Raw genomic sequence first — 22,634 nt, 5'->3', positions numbered from 1 at the left:
GGATGACCCAGAGGGATGGTATGGGGAGGGATGAGGGAGGAGGGTTCAGGATGGGGAACACATGTATACCTGTGGCGGATTCATTTCGATATTTGGCAAAACCAATACAATATTGTAAAGTTTAAAAATAAAATAAAATTTAAAAAAATCCTTCAAGATAGGCTTCAAGAGTACATGAACCAACAACTTCCAAATGTACACTGGACTTAGAAAAGGCAGAGGAACCCAAGATCAAATTGCCAATATCTGTTGGATCATAGAAAAAAGCAGGGGAATTCCAAAAAAAATTTTGTTTTATTGACTATGCTAAAGCCTTTGACTGTGTGGATCAGGACAAACTGGAAAATTCTTCAAGAGATGGGAATACCAAACTCCCTTACCTGCCTCCTGAGAAACCTGTATGGCAGGTCAAGAAGCAGCAGTTAGGAATGGACATGGAACAAAGGACTGGTTCAAAGTGGGGAAAGGAGTACATCAAAGCTATATACTGTCACCCTGCTTTTTTAACTTATATGTAGAGTATATCATGTAAAATACTGGTCTGGATAAAGCACAAGCTGGAATCAAGATTGCTGGGAGGAATACAATGACCTCAGATATGCAGATGACACGACCCTTATGGCAGCATCCGGAAGATCCCCTGGAGAAGGAAATGGCAACCCACTCCAGTACTCTTGCCTGGAAAATTCCATGGGTGGCAGAGCCTGGTAGGCTACAGTCCATGGGGTGGCAAAGAGTCAGACACAACTGAGTGACTTCACTTTCACTTATGGCAGAAAGTGAAGAGGAACTGAAGAGCCTTTTGATGACAGTGAAAGAGGAGAGTGAAAAAGTTGGCTTAAAACTCAACATTCAAAAAACTAAGATCATGGCATCCAGTTCCTTCACTTCATGGCAAATAGATGGGGAAAAAGTGAAAACAGCAACAGATTTTATTTTCTTGAGCTCCAAAATCACTGCAGACAATGACTACAGTCATGAAATTAAAAGACGCTTGGATCTTGGAAGAAAAGCTATGACCAACCGAGACAGTGTATTAAAAAGCAGAGATGTCACTTTGCCAACAAAGGTCCGCATTTAGTCAAAGCTATGGTTTTTCCAGTAGTCATGTACCAAAGGGCGAGTCAGACCATAAAGAAGGCTGAGTGCCAAAGAATTGATGCTTTTGAACTGTGGTGTTGGAGAAGACTCTTGAGAGTCCCTTGGACTACAAGGAGATCCATCCAGTCAATCCTAAAGGAAATCAACCCTGAACATTCATTGGAAGGACTGATGCTAAAGCTGAAGCTCTAATACTTAGGCCACCTGATGCAAACAGCTGACTCACTGGAAAAGACCCTGAGGCTGGGAAAGATTGTGGGCAAGAGAAGAAGGACGTGACAGAGGATGAGATGATGGTACGTCATCACCAACTCAGTGGACATGGGTTTGAGCAAATTCCAGGAGACAGTGAAGGACAGGGAATCCTGGCCTACTGCAGTCCATGAGGTCACAGAGTCGGACACAATTCAGCAAATGAACAAAAACAACAGTGGAAAACAGTATGGAAATTTCTCAAAATAATCAAATAGAACTACCATATGATCCAGCCACCCCACTTCTAGTTATTTACCCAAGGAATACAGAAACACTCATTCAACAGTTATATGTACCCCTTTTTAACTACAGCATTATATATAATAACCAAGATATGGACGCACAGTAAGTGTCTATCAATGGATAAATAGATAAGATGTATAGACACACACAAAGGAATACTATTCAGCTGTATAAAAGAATGAAATCTTGCCATTTGCAACAACATGGATGAAACTTGAGGGTATTGTGTTAAATGAAGTAAATCAGATGGATAAAGGCCAAATACCATATGATTTCATTCATATGTGGAATATCTAAATAATATTAAATAAAAAGTTAATGGATGAACCAAAGCAAAAAATAAATACATAGATATAGAAAGTAGAACGGTGGTTATCAGATGGAAGAGAGGTTGGGGAGAGAGTAAAATGGGTTACGTGGGTCAACAGTATGGTGATGATGGAAACTGAAGTTTTGTGGTCAATATGCTGCAGTGTGTACAGAAGTGAAAATACGGTATTGTACACAGGAAGCATAATGTTATAAACCAATGTTTCCTCAATTTAAAAAATAAAAGAAAATTTATGAGGAGAACATTCTGAAGTTTTCATTTCTTTAAAGGAAATAAATCTTCTTTTCTAATCTGAAGAGTTTTATCAGTGGTTTACATTTGAGTCTAAATTGTGAAACTGAAATGGAAGCTATTAACAAATCCTTGAAGTCCCTTCAGTGACACTCTATTTTAAGAGTCTAAGTGGAAGAGAATTTGGTTGTAACCAAAAAAACAAACAAACAAAGATGTGAAATACAGGATGAACTAAAGAAGAACTTTCGAGGAAGAGCCAGTAGATAAGAATCATCTGAATGCACAGAGTTAGCAATAAGAATATTTAACTAAATTGTGGTCACATAATCAACACAATTGCCTCTGAAAGAAAACTATGCTTCCATGTGTTCTGATCCTTCAGGGAATTTGTCCAACTAGAAAATAATTTATCAATGAGTTTAGTTCTTCCTTTCAAATTATCTTCATGCATCACCTAATGGGCATTAAAATTTTATTACTGAGGATTCTCTGGGAGTCTTAGACCCTGGTCATTCATCTAAATTTCCTCTTATCATCTGTGACTTTGATCCTATTCCATTTCTTTAAAATTGGATGACACATACATAATGTATTTAGCATGACTAAAGAAAGAGAAGATACTTTAATATTTCTGTTTTGGACATTAAAGCATAGATTTTAGCTTTAATTTCTAGAAAAGAAAAAATCTTTCATAATTGAATAAATCTATAAAGTTGTTTCATGAGAATTAAAGTTAGGAAAATGTTTTCTAAAGCTTTTCTACTAATTATTAAATATAGCAGTAATAAAAAGAAATTGAAAAATGAAGCAGTCATCACATTTCTTATTCTCTTTTCATGCTCAGTCATTCAGTTGTGTCCAACTCTTTGCTACCGCACAACTGTAGCCCACCAGGCTCCTCTGTCCATAGGATTCTCCAGGCAAGAATACTGGAGTGGGTTGCCATTTCCTCCTCCAGGGGATCTTGCTGACCCAGTGATTGAACCTTCGTCTGCTGCATTGGCAGGCAGATTCTTTACCACTGAGCCACCCAGTCTTCCACATATTTCCATGCCATTTAAATATCGCCAGTAAAAATGTTATACTTCCTTTTCAAGAATTTAGTTGGATAATACAGTGTTCAGTTCAGTCACATCCAGCTCTTTGTGACCCCATGGACTGCAGCATGCCAGGCTTTCCTGTCCACCATCAACTCCCAGAGCTTGCTCAAACTCACTTCCATCAAGTCAGTGATTCCATCCAACCATCTCATCCTCTGTTGTCCCCTTCTCCTTCTGCCTTCAATCTTTCCCAGCATCAGTGTCTTTTCCAATGAGTGAGTTCTTAGCATCAGGTGGCCAAAGTATTGGAGTTTCAGAGTATTATGCCCTAAATAAAAAGGGCTACAGTGTAGTTTTCCCCTAAAAAAAAAAAAAAAAAAAAAAAAAAAGGTTGTTCCTTTTACTTGTAATTAATAAGTATTTGTTCTGTCAATAAATGTTGGTATTATATTGACAGAATGACGGTGGATTTTCTGAAGAAACAAGACAGTTTCTCTCAGTGTTTCTGCTGCTTTAGGCACTACGTCGTGCCCGACTCTTGCCACCACATGGACTGTAGCCCACCAGGCTCCTCTGTCCATGGTTTTTCAGGCAATAATACTAGAGTGGGTTGCCATTTCCTTCTCCAGAGGAGTCTTCCCAACCCAGGGATCAAACATGGGTCTCCTGCACTGCAGGAAGACTCTTTATTGACTGAGCCACCAGGGAAGCCCCAAAGGAATTCTTATCAACAAAGCATTCGACATTTTTAAAAGATCATTAACAATCTTAAATGCCTGAAACTAGTTCCCACTTAGGAAAGGACTCTTTGGTAATATTAAAACACAAGAGCTACATGCCAGAACAAGGTGAACTCAGGTGCTTCTTTTTTTTTTTAACTTCTATTTTATATTGAAGTAGAGTTGATTAACAATACTGTGTTAGTTTCAGGTGTACAACAAAGTGATTCTTTTTTCTGCAGAAGAAAAATGATCTCATCAGAATCTACACCATCTACTCCTCACGCCCTGTTACCCACACACTTCCCACACACCTACTTGGAGAAAATGGAATGGATCCAATGACCCACCTGCTGTGAGGAAGCTTTTATTTATAACTGAGGTCCAGGATTTCAGCAAAATACACAGCAAAGCAGCAGCACTGTCCCTCAGATGATCCACATGTAAACTCTGGAAGCAACATTTTCCTGATTGGCTGATGGTAAGATTACAAAAACTCTTTCTCATTCTTTTAAAGGTAAACTAAAAGAAATTTTGATAAAAACTTTGTAACCCAGTAATTTACATAAATGATCAAACTCTCTAAGACTAGGTTCGGGCATATTTGTATGCTCATGAGCACCAAACAATGGAGACTGAATAGAGAATGAAAACACAGGTTAAAAAATTAAGAACATTATGGGACAGAAATCCTCTTCTGTGATGTCCATTTTGTGAATACATTTTATATGCTGGTGCCCCAAGCATCTATACTGTGGGGACTCTTTTTGGAGAAAAATAGTGCAAAAATAGAAATACATGATTAGACATGAAAGTAAATATTTAGACTGATAAAAGCTATAATTTAGACATTTGAAAAGCTTATAATTACAACTGACATCATCTGTCTGGAAAAATATCCTAAGAATTTTATTATTTAACTGTTTAACACAATATACTTTCTTCTATAGTTTTTGACTGCATAGTCTTCAAACACATCATATAAAGTTTAGAAATACAAATTTTAATAGAGGTTCAAGAGGGAGTGGACCAACATATACGCATCACTGATTCTTATTGATATATGGCAGAAACCAACACAGCATTGTAAAGCAATTATCTTTCAATTAAAAATAAATTAATTTTAAAAATTTAGTCTAAAAAAAAGTGAATCAGCTAAAAATGAAAAAAAGGAAGAACATAGGAATAACTTGATCTTTTTTCTACCTAGCCTGATTAACCACAATCATAATGTAGAGATGCTTCTTTCAATTTTGGAACTGTCATTATTGATAATGTCACTGTGGTAGGTTGAATTGTGCCCCCTAAAAAAAATCAGTGTCTATGTATTAACCCCTGGTACTTGTGAAAGTGCCCTTATTTGAAAATAGGGGTTTTGTAGATTTAACTAAGTCATAGACTTCGAAAGTGAAAAGCATTAGATACTTAGTCGTAGCCAACTCTTTGAGACTCCATGGACTGTCGCCCGCCAGGCTCCTCTGTCTGTGGGATTCTCCAGGCAAGAACACTGGAGTGGGTGGCCATGTCCTCCTCCAGGGGATCTTCCTAGCTCAGAGATCAAAAAGGACTTGGAGATGGGATCATTTTGGATTTAGGGTGTGCTCTTAATCCAGTGATTGATGTCCTCACAAGAGAGACACAAGGGAAACCATATGAAGGTGGAGGTAGAAATGGGAGTGATGTGTCTACAAAACAAAGCTGCTAAGGATGGCCAGAGCAAGAAACTGTGAGAGAGGCAAGGGGTAGATTCTCCCTTAGAGGAGCCTGGTGGGCTACAGTCCATGGGTCACAAAGACTCAGACACGACTGAGCACACACGCACACACAAGCACAAGATTCTCCCTCAGAGCCTCCAGAAAGACAAGCTTACACCTCCTGAGCTCAGACTCACAGCCACCAAGAGTGAAAGGAATAAATCTCTTAAGTCAGCAGCCTCAAGTCAGCGGCCTTAAGAAACTAATGCCATCATGTGCTTCTAAATCAAGTTTCTTTTACACAGAAAATGTAAGAATGTGGTCTTTTTAAGTTCCCTTCTTCAACATGAACCTTAAGTAATTTTTAAATTGATGACATCTGTTACTCAATTTGTATTAATGCCCTTAATGTTGTGATAAATAATGAATTTTACATTATCATTTCTGAAACAGTGAAGTTTCATCTTGAGCAAGTGGATTACTCTTCTAGTTAACAATTTTTCAAATCTGAAAAGTAGAAGATCTTCCTTCCTCATATTATCTTCTGACTTTGTACATTTCAGAATTTTGTGTATCCTCTACACCCACAGCTTGGGCTGGGAATGGTAGAAAGAGTTCATACAGCTGTATAGCCTGTCTGTAAGTAAGTGGGCAGAGGGGGATTAGAAGCACCCGGAGATAACTATACACAAATGTGATTGAAAACCACAAAAGTATTCCACTGCAAGTGTCCCTCTTCAACTCACACCTAGCTAAACCCCAGAAGTACCCACAGCCACTTCAACACAACTAGATGTGAGATGGAATGTGGCAGGAAGGGAAAGTGGTCAGTTGCCTCACTTTTAACTAATGAAGGTGAATATGCCTTAGTTTAACCATTTGAACAATAACAACCAAAGATTGTGTGAACACAATGATCAGGTCCTTTCTTGGGAGGAACCCAGGCAAGTGAGGAGTCCTGAAGCTTCACTGACTTCCTAGTAAATTCATCTCCATGTGTGACATGTATTTTCAATGCATGAAAATATCTTTCTTTCTGATTTTAGAAAACATACTCTTATATTAATATTTAAGATGGAGCTAACAAGGACCTACTGCATAGCACTAGGAACTCTGCTCAATGTTAAGTGGCAGCCTGGATGGGAGGGGAGTTTGGGGGAGAATGGATACATGGATACTTATAGTTGAGTCACTTTGCCGTCCACCAGAAACTATCACAACATTGTTAATCAGCCATACTCCAGTACAAAATAAACAGTTTGAAAGAAACCTACTCTTGGGTCTTACTGTGATGAACAGGTTTGGGTGGACATGTTTCCCCTACTCATAAAATGCCCTTTCTGTTTAGTCTGCTTGCTGCTGCTGCTAAGTTGCTTCAGTCGTGCCCGACCCTGTGCAACCCCATAGATGGCAGCCCACCAGGCTTTGCCATCCCTGGGATTCTCTAGGCAACAACACTGGAGTGGGTTGTCATTTCCTTCTCCAGTGCATGAAAGTGAAAAGTGAAAGTGAAGTCGCTCAGTCATGTCTGACTCTTAGCGACCCCATGGACTACAGCCCACCAGGCTCCTCCACCCATAGGATTTTCCAGGCAAGAGTACTGGAGTGGGGTGCCATTAGTCTGCTTAGTGAGCTCTAACTCATACTTCAAACCTAATTATTATAGCTTCTATAGAAAGCTATCCCTGAATCTCCTGGCCAGGCTCACATTCCTAGAGCTATTATCACACATTTGGCATGGTATTTAATTACAATAAAATTCTTAACCTGCTTCTCTTACAAAATTACAGTCTCCCTGTGGACAGGGTCGTTGTATTCATCTTTGTATTTATGTGTAGATACATGGGAAACCCTTGAGGAGATATCTGTTTGTGGAAGGAAAGGAAAGAGCTTACAGTGTACGGAAGATAAGGCACATCAAGAATAATTACTTCAACACCAAGCAAACATTTACTAAGGGTCTACTATGTACCAGACACTCTTCTGGGAGTGGGGGATATTGAAAAGAAACAATCAGTACTATGTGTATAAGAGCTGTAGTCAAATAAAGAGCAGATTCGGGAGGGGATCAAAAGTGAGGAAGAAAGCTTGCAATTTTAGATGGTTTTATCAAGATGGGCTTAATCTAAGATGGACTATTGAAAGAAACATGTGATGGAGGAGAGCTGTAAGGATGAGGAAACAGCTAAATCCCACGCCCTAAGATGAGAGCACATGTAAGATTTCCAAGGAGCAAGAGGAGGCCCAGCTTCGCTGGGTCCAGTTAAGTAAGTGTGACACAGTGGACAGAAGGCCAGAGAGGAAGCTGGGCATGCAGCACTCAGCCATTCTAAAGACAAGCTTAATTCCTGGGAGATCTGGGGGACTTTGAAGGACTTTATCAGGATCGCCTTGGCTTAAAACACATTGAAAGTACTCAAACGAGGCAGCAGGAGAAGCTGAATTGATTGGACAGGTAGCAATAAATGTGAAGTAGTTGGAGAAGGCGATGGCGCCCCACTCCAGTACTCTTGCCTGGAAAATTCCATGGACGGAGGAGCCTGGTGGGCTGCAGTCCATGGGGTCACGAAGAGTCGGACACGACTGAGAGACTTCCCTTTCACTTTTCAATTTTCACTTTTCACTTTCCTGCATTGGAGAAGGAAATGGCAACCCAGTCCAGTGTTCTTGCCTGGAGAATCCCAGGAACGGGGGAGCCTGGTGGGCTGCCGTCTATGGGGTCGCACAGAGTCAGACACGACTGAAGCAACACAGCAGCAGTAGCAGTAGCAGCAGTCAGATTCTGGGTAGATCAATATATTTGAAAGTAGAGCCTACAAGATTTTGTGAAGAAAACTTGGGAGGTTAGGAAAAGTAGAAGAGTCAAGATGGTTGTTTCAGTCTGAATAAGTAAAGAGATGAGATTCATCTTTAACCAACATCAGGAAAAACTATAAGAGCAAGGGCTTTGTTTTGTAGAAATCTATATTTTGATGGAAATTTAGCCGTAAATTTGCTAAGTTTGAGATACAGAATAGAAGTACTCTAGTGGAAATGTTGAATTGGAATACAAGTTAAAATTTAAGGTAGAAATTTGGAATGGAAATATAATTACAAGTAATGTAACTTGGGAGTCACACAGACACAGAGGGTAGACTTGCACTTGCCAAGCAGGAGGTATGGATTGCGAGGTTGCGGTTGGGAGCCAACTTCATATTCACTATATATGAAATGGATAAACAACAGGGTCCTACTATATGGCTCAGGGAACTATATTCACTATCTTATGGTAAAACAATAATGGAAAAGAACATGAAAAATTATATATGTGTGTATCTGAATCACTTTGCTATACAGTAGAAAATAACACAACATTGTAAATCAACCATATTTCAATAAAATAATTTTTTAAAAAATTGGGAGTCATAATACAGATGGAATTTAATTCATAAGACTTGATAAGCTTCCAAAGAAGAGTAAAAACAAAATCAGGAAAAAGTCACTACCAAGCTCTGTGATGCTCCAACAATTAGTGATTGGAAGAATCAGGAAGAATCAGAAGAAGAGACAGGGAAGTAACAACCAACAGTGTAGGAAGAAAACCAAACATGTGTGACACTTTCACAGGGAAAAGTCACATGAACAAAGTAAATTGAAGAAGAGAAAGTGTCCAACTGCTACTGAAAAGTCAAATGCTATGAAAGATCACAGAAGCCAGGAATGCAAATAGATCGTTGGGTCAATGGTGGTCTCAAAGAGAAATTTTTATGGAGGAGTTGGGGCAAAAGAGCTTAAGAGAGAAAAAGAAATACAAGAATTAGGGACAATTAGTATTGACATTCTTTCAAGCAATTCTGCTTCAATAGGGAGCAAAGTAATAGGTCAGCAACTAGAAGGGAAGAGGGAACAAAGTAATGTTTTTAAGATGGACACTATCACACGTTTGTACTGATGGGAATGATTCAGATCTAGAGGCAGGGGAAGTAGTACACAGGTAGGAAAAGAACTAAAGGAGAGATGTCTTTATGGCAGGAAAAAGAAACAGAAGCCATGGAGGAGCCAGCCTTAGATAAAAACACAAGCAGTTCATCAGAGGAAGGGGAGGTGAATGTCTGAGGAGAGACAAGGGACTTGAGAAGATGGTTAAGAGGATGGAGAAATAAATGAAATAATGGGAAATAACTGTCAGGCAGCATTAAAAGCCCATGTGAGATCTGTGTTCAAGCCATCAAAATGAATTTTTCTCCATCTATGTTCTGCTACTCTAAGTCTAAGCATAGAATACGGAGAAAATTGGATATAATCAGCATCATGAATTTTCCAAGTGAATGCCACAAAGTAAGAAAATGGTAAGGAAGTTAGACATGTTGAAAACAGATTGAATGTAACCATTAACATAAAATTTAAGCCATATAAAGAAACAAGTGAACACTTCAAAGAAGCAAGGGATGATAAAAATCAGTAGAATGAGTAAATTATAGGTCCCAGTACAGTTGAAGGATTTTTAGTCATGATACTCTGAGAATGAACTGGAGATACTGGATGGTTTTCAGGGAGTGTGATGAATGAAACAGAGATTACAGAGAACTTGTAGGTATTAGTGATGCAAAGTCCAAGGCAGGATCCTGGAAGTGGCTCAGAGAGTGGAGAGGAGAAGAGTGTAAGGAAATGAGAACTCCAGGGTTGGGGAAGGATCATTTGTGCATATATTAAAATCAACTGAACTAAAATACACAACAGGAGTAATGTAGATAGTGACGTAAACCAGGAACTAGGAAATGAAGGGATCAGGAGGGGTGGGCCAGAACAGAGCAGTGAAGAGCAGGGGATGACTTACAGTCCAAAGACACGATGTTCAAAGCTGGGAATCTTTAAGGATGGTGGAGAAATAATGATTAAAGAAAAGGAGCAGTGAGCCACAGGGAGGAAACTAGTACCTCCAGGCACAATGAGAGAAAGCCTGGATGTAGAGGAACAGCCGCCACCTGAAGAACCTAACAGCAGAAGAAACGTTCCGGTGGAGCCAGGCTCGGTGAGAGCGGGAAGGTAAAAGCACTGTAGACACAGGACAGATGGGGAGATGAATGCACGTTGGACCACAAGCTTCAGAAAGCATAAATGGAAGAGTTTCACAGGTTAGAGACAGAAGATGGGGGCAGTATAAAATGATTTCCAGAACCATATGTTGATTAAATGTTGGTTATAAGGGATTGAGTGTCTAAGGCTTTTTTGGTGACCCACAGATAAGAATAAGCAGGATGACAATATACAGTACTCCTTTTCCAATTTGGGACCAGTCTGTTGTTCCATGTCCAGTTCTAACTGTTGCTTCTTGACCTGCATACAGATTTCTCAGGAGGCAGGTAAGGTGATCTGATAGACCCATCTCTTTAAGAATTTTCCACTGTTTGTTGTGACTCACACAGTCAAAGGCTTTGGCATAGTCAATAAAGTATAAATAGATGTTTTTTCTGGAACTCTCTTGCTTTTTTCTATGATCCAATGGATGCTGGCAATTTGACCTCTGGTTCCTCTGCCTTTTCTAAATCCAGTCTGAAGATCTAAAAGTTCTCAGTTCATGTACTGTTGAACCTATGGTAGGAGAGTTCTGAGAATAACTTTGCTAGCGTGTGAGATGAGTTCAATTGTGTGGTAGTTTAAACATTTTTTGATATTGCTTTTATTTGGGATTGGAATGAAAACTGACCTTTTCCAGTCCTGTGGCCACTGCTGAGTTTTCCAAATTTGCCGGCATATTGAGTGCAGCACTTTCACAGCATCATCTTTCAGGATTTGAAATAGCTCAACTGGAATTCCATCACTTCCACTAGCTTTGTTGGTACTGATGCTTCCTAAGGCCCACTTGACTTCACATTCCAGGATGTCTGACTCTAGGTCAGTGATCACACCATCATGGTTATCTGGGTCATTAAGATCTTTTTTGTATTGTTCTTCTGTGTATTCTTTCCACCTCTTAATATCTTCTGCTTCTATTAGGTCCATACCATTTCTGTGCTTTATTGAGCCCATCTTTGCATGAAATGTTCCCTTGGTATCTCTAATTTTCTTGAAGAGATCACTAGTTTTTCCCATTCTATTTTTTCCTCTATTTCTTTGCACTGATCACCAAGGAAGGTTTTCTTATCTCTCCCTGGTTTTCTTTGGAACTCTGCATTCAAATAGGTATATCTTTCCTTTTCTCCTTTGCCTTTAGCTTCTCTTTTATCAGCTATTTGTAAGGTCTCCTCAGACAATAATTTGGCCTTTTAGCATTTCTTTTTCTTGAGGATGGTCTTGCTCTCTGTCTCCTGTACAATGTCATGAACCTCTGTCCATAGTTCTTCAGGCACTCTGTCTTTCAGATCTAATCCCTTGATTCTATTTGTCACTTCCACTGTATAATCATAAGAGATTTGATTTAGGTCATACCTGAATGGTCTAGTGGTTTTCCCTACTTTCTTCAATTTAAGTCTGAATTTGGCAATAAGGAGTTCATGATCTGAGCCACAGTCAGCTCCAGGTCTTGTTTTTACTGACTGTATAGAGCTTCCCCATCTTTGGCTGCAAAGAATATCAGTATGATTTTGGTGTTGATCATCTGATGATGTCCATGTGTAGAGTCATCTCTTGTGTTGTTGGAAGACGGTGTTTGCTATGACCAGTGGGTTCTCTTGGCAAAACTCTATTAGCCTTTGCCCTGATTCATTCTAAGGCCAAACATGCCTGTTACTCCAGATATCTCTTGACTTCCTACTTTTGCATTCCAGTCCCCTGTGATGAAAAGGACATCTTTTTCTGTGTGTTAATTCTAGAAGGCCTTGTTGGTCTTCATAGAACCATTTAGCTTCTTAAGCATTAGTGGTCGGGGTATAGACTTGGATTACTGTGATACTGAATGGTTTGCCTTGGGAACAAACAGAGATCATTTGAAGTTTTTGAGATTGCAACCAAGTACTGCTTTTCAGACTCTTTTGTTGACTATGAGGGATACTCCATTTCTTCTGAGGGATTCTTGCCCACAATGGTAGATATAATGGTCATCTGAGTTAAATTCACTCATTCCAGTCCATTTTAGTTCACTGATTCCGAAAATGTTGGTGTTTGCTTTTGCCATCTCCTGTTTGACCACTTCCAATTTACCTTGATTCATAGACCTTGATTCTTCACCTTCACCTTCAAACATCAGTGATAATTTAGGGCTTCCCTGGTGGCTCAGAGGTTAAAGCATCTGCCTTCAATGAGGGAGAAACAGGTTTGATCCCTGGGTTGGGAAGATCCCCTGGAGAAGGAAATGGTAAACCACTCCAGTATTCTTGCCTTGAGAATCCCGTGGATGGAGAAGCCTTGTAGGCTACAGTACACGGGGTTGCAGAGAGTCGGACACAACTGAGCGACTTCACCTTCACCTTCACCTTCACCTTCATGGACTTAACATTCCAGGTTCTTATGCAATACTGTTCTTTACAGTATTGGACTTTACTTCCATCACCGGTCACATCCACAACTGAACGTTGTTTTTGCTTTTACTCTGTCTCTTAATTCTTTCTGGAGTTATTTCTCCACTCTTCTACAATAGAGGTATTTTTCCATTCTTCATCCTGCTTATTTAACTTATATTCAGAGTACATCATGCCAAATGCCAGGCTGGATGGAGTACAAGCTGGAATCAAGATTACCAGGAGAAATATCAATAATCTCAGATACGCAGATGACACAACCATTGTGGCAAAAAGCAAAGAAAAACTAAAGCGCTTCTTAATGAAAATAAAATCAGAGAGTGAAAAAGTTGACTTAAAACTCAATGTTCAAAAAAAAAAAATCAATGTTCAAAAAACTAAGATCTTGGCATCTGGTCTGGTCCCACCCATTCATGGCAAACGGATGGGGAAACAATGGGAAAAGGGACAGACTTTATTTTCTTGGGCTCTAAAATCACTGCAGATGGTGACTGCAGCCAGGAAATTAAAAGATGCTTGCTTCTTTGAATAAAAACTATGACAAACCTATAGAGTATATTAAAAAGCAGGGACATTACTGTGCTGACATAGGTCTGTATAGTCAAAGATATGGCTTTTACACTAGTCATGTATGGATGTGCGAGTTGGACCATAAAGAAAGCTGAGCACCAAAGAACTGATGCTTTTGCATTGTGGTGTTGACGAAGACTCTTGAGAGTCCCTTGGACTGCAAGGAGATTCAACTAGTCCATCCTACAGGAAATCAGTCCTGAATATTCACTGGAAGGACTGATGTTGAAGCTGAAACTCCAATACCTTGTCCACCTGATGTGAAAAACTGACTCATTGGAAATGACCCTGATGCTGGGTAAGATTGAAGGTGGGAGGAGAAGGGGATGACATAGGATGAGATGGTTGGATGGCATCACTGACACAATGGACATGAATTTGAGTAAGCTCCAGGAGTTGGTGATGGACAGGGAGGCCTGGCGTGCTTCAGTCCATGAGGTCACAAAGAGTCAGACATGACTGAGTGACTGAACTGAACAAATAGGAATAAGGTGCAAAATAAGACAAATTTTAGTGGATCCAAAGCAGATAGTAGCAGTAGATACTATGAAGGTAATATAAGTAGTGTTCAGAAATAGCAGATAAAAAAACCTAAAATTTAAATTTGAAAATAAAGATAGCAGATAGAATATTAAAAAGACAATAAAAGCCATAAGAGATTAATATCTGTGCAAATTCAAAAGAATATAAATTATCTTTTGAATAGGGAATATGTTGTCTGAACTAACACTTGTTGCCTAACCTGCCTAGTAAGCATCAGGGGATGCTTGTGGGATTTATCACTAGGTCTAGCATCAGGAATAATGCTGCTATTTAGCCCAAAGTAGCCCCCTCATATCCGGCTGCTATGTGCTAGGCTAGTTCCAGCACAAAATTAATATTCTGACATTGACTGTGTTTTTCAATCCTTTCAGTGAAGAGCTGGTAGGTATGAGACATATACACACATAACACACAAGAAGAGTGTGTTATCTCAACAAGGAGAAAAGGTATGGAATCAATCCCCATGTACTTTGCATTAAACATGTACTACTTTGGCCAATTGGTTGTTTGGCCTGAGGCATCCCCCTGCTGGCACCTATAGGCAGCTGGACAGTACAGAGTCTTGGTGCTGGTGATCTGAGATGTTGGTCACCAGCTGGGCAGTGTCCACAAGGCTGGGAGCTCCCCAGGATGTCTGCCACCAGTATCTGTACACCTGAGGTGGGCCACACCACTACCCTCACCTCTCTGGAGGTTCTCCAAGACCAGCAGATCTCTGTCCTTCAAAAGGAATATTTTCTATGAAAAAAAGGTTCAAGATGTCGAGGGGGGCAAAGAATATAAATGAACACTATATTTCTATGCCAGTCTACCATGTATGTGAGTTCAGAAGATGTGAAGCTACTTTTCTCTTACTGAGTTTTATATTCCCCATCCCACCCCACCGTTAAACACAGAGTTTTAGAAGACCTTTCACATCCAAGGGCAAATTACAACATTAAAATGACTAATTATCAAAGTAAGGCATATGGATTTCTTTTATAAAGAGAAGAAAGCACTAATTGTGAATTCAAGATACTTACAAGTAAATCTATTTTAAGAGATTTTACCAATGAAAGTTAAACATCTGGAAAATTATCTCCTCTGGACCTATGTTCTCAAGTGAAGATCCACTCTTCAACACAATCTAATTATATGCAAATACTTAGGACAAGTACAGAATACCTCCCCCCCTAAAAATGTAATCTTTGCCAAGGAGATTAAAAGAAAAAACAAACCCTGTAGATTGAATATTTTAATTTCATTCTATGGCTTTGAAATAAGAACAAAGATATCTAGATCAGAATGGCATTAACATTGTCCAAATTTGATCTGTGATACATATATATATACACACACACATATATATAATACATATATACATGTATATTTACACATGTATATATGTGAATGTATATATATATATACACACATATAATACACACACACACACATATATATATATATATATATACATACACATACCTTTGAATTCATGAATCAAAATTTTGAGTTCAGTAATTCTTGCCCAAAGAGTCTGATGCCTACCATTTCTAAATTTTTTTTATGAAGCAATAAAAATTGAGTCCTCCAGGTCTCTGAGCATATTCTTGGAGTATATAAGTCAATATTAGCAAAGTGCTTGAGATACCTGGACGGCTGAGGAAATAAACCAGCTTAAAATGCAGACAAAACGATGAGGGTGAAATCCCAAGAGACGCTAGCGAATATTGAGGCCCACAATTCCATGGCACCTCACATGACACTTTTAACTTTCCTTGGAGAGTAAACCAGTCAACCTTAAAGAAAACCAGTCCTTAATATTCATTGGAAGGACTGATGCTGAAGCTGAAACTCCAACACTTTGGCCACCTGATGCAAAGAACTGACTCATGTGAAAAGACCCTGATGCTGGGAAAGAAGGAAGGTGGGACGAGAAGGGGACGACAGAGGACGAGATGGTTGGATGGCATCACCGACTCGATGGACATACGTTTGAGCAAACTCTGGGAGATGGTGAAGGACAGGGAGACCTGGTGTGCTGCAGTTCATGGGGTTGCAGAGAGTTAGACACAACTTAATCACTGAACAACAGCTGTGCATTCATAGAATGTGGTTTTATATATTTATACATTGCTTAATATATGTATGTACGTACTCCTAATCTGAGAAATAAGACAGTTTTTCTCCCCACATATGAGGTACAATGTGTGATATATTTTCCTAAATCTGTGCTTCTACTTTTTTAAAAAAAATGAGACGTTTGGTAAAATCTGCCCTTAGTTTCTGTATGGTTATCAGAAGGATGCAACGTTGCTTTCTCTGTTTGTCATCAAGGATTTTAAGTTATCAAGCTGTCAGATCTGCCGTCAAAAGCTCTGCTTATCGATGCTCAGTGGTATCAGAGCGAATTCCAGCTTCCATTTCATTGAGTGTTTACGAAGTGCCTACCGCTGTGCTGAACTTAGTGTCCGTTATCCCATTTAATCCTTTCTGCAATTTTGCAGATGAGGACATCGGAACCAGGAGAGTAACTGACTCCCCCACGGCCAGCTGTGAGGAGGATATTTTCTACATTGAGTTAATAGAAAAACAACAATAATGAATAAACAAAGGTGCAGGTTAGGAAGCAACAGTTAGAACTGGACATGGAACAACAGACTGGTTCCAAATAGGAAAAGGAGTACGTCAAGGCTGTGATTTTCCTTCTTGTGGTTAGGTGTACTTAGGTGTGGGTTTGTGTTTAAATTTTCACGTACTACCATTAGTCGTGTGATTTGGGGCTTCCCTGGTGGCTCAGCAGTGGTAAAGAATCTGCCTACAGTACAGGAGACACAGCAGGAACCATGGGAAGATCCCCTGGAGAAGGAAGTGGCAACCTGCTCCAGTATATCTGCCTGGAGAATCCCATGGACAGAGGAACCTGGAAGGCTGCAGTCCATGGGGGTCACAAAAGAATCAGACATAACTTAGTGACTAAATAACAACAACAAATGTTTATTTAGTACCAGGAATCCACCAAGCCTGGTGTTGGGCATGGATAAATTTGATTGGGCCCCTGGCAAGTAGTAGTTCATAACCAAAGGCTCGTTGTGCAATTCAAATCTCTCTGTTGGAAAACATGATATCAAAAGAAAGAAGACATCATAGAGAAAGATCAGAGAAGTAGGAGAGCAGGGTTTAAGAACATGGGCTCTGAAATGCCATCCCTATCTTACTAGCCAGTCAATCTTGGGAAAATTGCTTATACTCTCTGTCCCTCAAGCTCCTCACTTATTAAATGGGGATAATTACAGTAACGATCTTATCTGGTTGTTGCAGAGATTACTAATACATATAAAGCTCTTAGAACATGTCTAAAACTCTGAAGCCCTCAAAAAATGTTACCTATTTTATTCTTCACATTAGTGTTCTTGATATTAGATTTTTGATCACCAACAACCTTAAAAAGGTCAACATTTTTGTGTAACCTGAATGGGACAAACATTGTGGGAATCAATCAACATGTATTTTGTTTATTGCCCCCTCTTTAGCATCAGGCAGAGGAGTTCACCTGGCCCAAAATGAAATATGCTAAGTGCATTTTATTATCCTCTTGTTTAGACCCCAGGTGGAGAGGGTTGAGTAATTATACTAATTAGTTCACAGCACAGGTGTCTGGGGCTGAGTGATTATACCAATTAGCCCCTACATGCCATCCCCATTGGTCCATGCCCATTTTCTCTTGTTTTATTTATAGACCCCCTTTTCCCATCCTTTTTTGTTTGAATCCTTCCTTCCCCAAGAACCTATTCTAGTGTCTTGTTAAAAATTTGTGTAAATATTTGTGCACTACTTGGTTTTTATGTGATGAACTAAATTTACAGCAATTCAAATTAAAATGCATACCCAAAGCCTGCTGCAATGCCATGCACGACAAATTCTAAATAGCTGTCTCATGAACACAAATGTTAATTTTGCACCATCTACCCAGCCAACCAAGGCAGAGAATTCAGAATGTTCTTTCATTTCTCCTTCTCTTTCAGCTCTCTCAAACAAAGGCTGCCAGTTTTACCTGTCTGCAAAATCTATTTCCTTCTCTCAACCTCATGGCTACAAAATTATTTCAAGCTATCACCAGCTTATTTCCTCACAGCTACATCAGCCTCACTCTCTCCAGACGAATCTAACCCTGCACTTGCCACCAGGGGTGGTGGGGGAGGGGGGAGGTGAGGGGAGCATTTCCTAAATAAAATGAATTAAAAGCAGATTGTGATTCTAACTTAACAATATCCAATAACTCCCCACTACTCACAGGTTACATTTTAAACTCTGAAGTGAAAGTGAAAGTCGCTCAGTCGAGTTCGACTCTTTGCGACCCCGTGGACCATACAGTCCATGGGATTCTCCAGGCCAGAATGCTGGAATGGGTAGCCTTTCCCTTCTCCAGGGGATCTTCCCAACCCAGGCATGGAACCCAGGTCTCCCACATTTCAGGTGAATTCTTTACCAGCTGAGCCACCAGAGAAGCCCAAGAATACTGGAGTGGGTAGCCTATCCCTTCTCTAGCAGATCTTCCTGACCCAGGAATTGAACCGGGGTCTCCTGTGTTGCAGGAGGATTGTTTACCAACTGAGATATGAGGGAAGCCCTTTAAACTCTAAGGAGAGCTTTAAACATCTTTTGGATTCTGTCCCTTGAGGGTCCTTTCCTTTCACTGCCCCCACAGTGCCCTCTGAAGCAGCTGCTGAGCCCAGGCACTGGGCACTTTTGCACATCAGTGACTGTGTTCACGCTGCATCCTCTACTTACAAGGCTTTCTTTCCTTGCACTCCAGTGAATGTTTTCCCCTTATATTCTGTTTTAAATGGCCTTCAACTGTCATCAACACAGGTACCATCACTGCCCAGGGAAAAGCGATCTCCCCTATGTTTCCTCAGAACTGTGTGCAAGACGTGGGAGCACCCTACGTGTCCATCGAGAGATGAACCAACACAGAAGAGGTGGTGCGTATACACAACAGAACACTTCTCAGCCATAAAAGGGATGAAACGATGCCATTGGCAGCAACAGGAGGGACCCAGAGAGTATTATACTAAGTGAAGTCAGAGACAGAGACAAATATCACATGATATCACTCGTATATTGAATCTAAAAATTAAAAATGATGCAAATGATCTTACATACAAAGCAGAAATAAAACCAGAGACAAAGAAAGAAAACTTACAGTTACTGAGGGGAAAGGGAATGGAGGGATAAATTAGAAGTGTGGGATTAATGTATACACCTGCTATTTATAAAATAGATAATCAGTAAGGTCCTACTGTGTAGCACCAAGTACAAACTGTTTTGCAATAACCTATAGAGGAAAGAATCTGAAAAAGAATAAATAGGTGACTCAAATGGTAAAAAAAAAATATGCCTGCAATGCAGGAGACCCGGGTTCTGTCCCTGGGTCAGGAAGATTCTTTGGAGAAGAGAACAACAACCCACCCCAGTATCCTTGCCTGGAGAACCCAATGGGCAGAGGGGCCTGGCGGGCTACAGTCCATGGGGTTGCAAAGAGTCAGACACGACTAAGGACTGAGCACAACCATGAATATATGTGTACACATATGCACACAAACCTCAGAGATATTACAGGTTCAGCTCCACACCACAAAGTAAACATCACAATATTCGTGTGTATGTGTATATGAAATTTTTGAATACCAACAGCTTTAAAAAAAAATGACTTCATGTAACCAGAACTGGACATACAGTATGTCCAAATGAATTTCACTTAACCCCTAGCTGGCATCAGGCAGTGAAATTTACCTGGTCCAAAATTAAATATAGATACAAATACATACATAGGCTATATCTCCTTACATATACCTACATATGCATATACTGTTGCTGTTTAACTGCTAAGTCATGCCCAACTCTTTTGCAACCCCATGGACAACAGCCCGCCAGGCTCCTCTCTCCATGGGATTCTCAAGGCAAGATTACTGGAGTGGGTTGCCATGCCCTCCTCCAGAGGATCTTCCCGACCCAGGGATTGAACCCACATCTCCTGCACTAGCAGGCGGATTGTTTACCACTGAGCCAAAAGGGAATCCCCATGTGCATATATGCATATACATAATTCACCTATATACATACATAAATAAGAATGTATACATGTACATGTTAGGATATGTGTGTATATGATGTGTATATATATATATACATATACCTGTAGACGTTTGTCTCTCTCTCTCTCTCTCTATCTATCTATATATATATATATATTTTAAACTTTTCAAAAGCTATCTTTACAAGAAGAATATTAAACTTCCTTGCATTTTTTTCTTTTTTTAAATTTAATTTTATTTTTTATTAATGTATTTATTCTAATTGGAGGCTAATTATTTTATAATATTGTGGTAGTTTTTGCTATACATTGGCATGAATCAGCCATGGGTGTACATGTGTTCCCCATCCTGAACCCCCTCCCACCTCCCTCCCTATCCCATCCCTCAGGGTCATCCCAGTGCACCAGCCCTGAACACCCTGTCTCATGCATGGAACCTGGACTGGCGATCTGTTTCACATATGATAATATACATGTTTCAATGTTATTCTCTCAAGTCATCCCACCCTCACCTTCTCCCACAGAGTCCAAAAGACTGTTCTTTACATCTGTCTCTTTTGCTGTCTCGCATATAGTGTCATCATTACCATCTTTCTAAATTCCATATATATACATTGATATACTGTGTTGGTGTTGTTCTTTCTGACTTACTTCACTCTCTATAATAGGCTCCAGTTTCATCCACTTCATTAGAACTGACTCAAATGCATTCTTTTTAATAGCTGAGTAATATTCCATTGTATATATGTACCACAGCTTTATTATTTCTTGTCTATGGGTTTGGTGTGACTTTTGGCCACCTGTATTTTAATGCTCAGGGTTATGTTCCTGCATTGTTGGAGAATTAGCTTGGTATGTCTTGCTCTGAAATTTGTTGGCTCTTGGGTGGAGCTTGGTTTCAGTGTAGGTATGGAGGCTTTTGGATGAGCTATTGTCGATTAATGTTCCCTGGAGTCAGGAGTTCTCTAGCGTTCTCAGATTTTGGATTTAAGCCTCCTGCCTCTAGCTTTCAGTCTTATTCTTACAGTAGCCTCAAGACTTCTCCATCCATACTACACCAATGATAAAACATCTAGGTTAATGGTGAAAAAATTCTCCACAGTGAGGGACACTCAGAGAGGTTCGCAGAGTTACATGGAGAAGAGAAGAGGGAGGAGGGAGATAGAGGTGACTCGGAGAAGAAAAGGGGGGATCAAAAGGGGGAGAGAGCAATCTAGCCAGTAATCAATTCCCTATGTGCTCTCCACCACCCAGAATACCCAAAGAGATTCACAGAGTTGGGGAGAGAAGAGGGAGGGAGGAGATAGAGGTGACCTGGAGGAGAAGAAAGGGAGTCAAAGAGGGAGAGAGCAATCAAGGCAGTAATCACACTCCTAAGTAAAAATGGGTACTGAAGATTGGATTATTAAAGGTACAAAATCGATAACAAATACCAAAAAGCAAAGATTAAAAATCTAGAGTAGAGGTTAGACTCTCAAAAATACAATATTAAAAAAAATCACAAAGATTATAAATATATATATATATGAAATTTACTTTAAAAATAGGATCTTTTTTGCAAGGTAAATAGTAGGTTATAAAAATGAAAAATGAAGTAGTAATAAAGAACTTCAAAATAAATAAAAGATTCTAGTAGTAAAACATCTCTAGGAATTTCTCTGGAGCTGTTGAGGGCAGTGTGGGGTCAGTTTAGTTTCAGATAGTTTGCTGTTTCAGCTTATACTTCTCAAGGCCTATAGGCCCCTTCCAAAGTAGTCAGTGCTAACTACAGGGTTTTAATGTGTTGCACCTGTCACTTCCAAAGTGGTTCCCTCTGTTTATTTTGGCTTCCTCTGTTTGCAAGTCTCTTTAGTGTCTAATTTTCACCCTGACACAAGGGGGCGAAGGTGGTCACTTATTTAGGCTCACTTGTTCAGTACTGCTGTGGGGAGGGAGGAACACTGCAAACAAGTATCACTGGCGAGTGTGGGGAGTGCTCGCAGTGTCTGGGCCACACTGGGTTTGCCCCCGCTCACGGGCATGTGTGCTTTCCTGGTCTACACTGTTCAGGTTCCAGGTTGCTCTGCAGGCGAACTATCTAAAGTGGGCCCTGGGTTGCATGCACTTTCCAAGTCTGAGCCACTCAGGTTCAGTTTCTCGGGTATTCCACAAAGGCGCATATTTGGTTGGGCCTGTGTTTTGTGCCCTTCCCAGGTCCGAGCAGCTCAGGCAACAAGGTGCTTGGCGAGCGCACTCTCCCCAGGTGGGCGGTGGGTCTTATCACCTCCCTGGTCCCAGCCCCTCAGTCTCCTGGGAGCGCTGTCTCAGGTGTGCTGTGTGTCTCCTCTGGGGAGCTGATCTCTGACTGCGACCCTCCTGGGGGATATCAACTGTCCAGGATCACAGGGAGACT

This window comes from Bubalus kerabau, chromosome 2, assembly GCF_029407905.1.
Source record: "Bubalus kerabau isolate K-KA32 ecotype Philippines breed swamp buffalo chromosome 2, PCC_UOA_SB_1v2, whole genome shotgun sequence".
Classification (NCBI taxonomy): domain Eukaryota; kingdom Metazoa; phylum Chordata; class Mammalia; order Artiodactyla; family Bovidae; genus Bubalus; species Bubalus kerabau.
The sequence above is the reverse complement of the archived record's forward strand: the minus strand, read 5'-3'. Positions refer to the sequence as shown.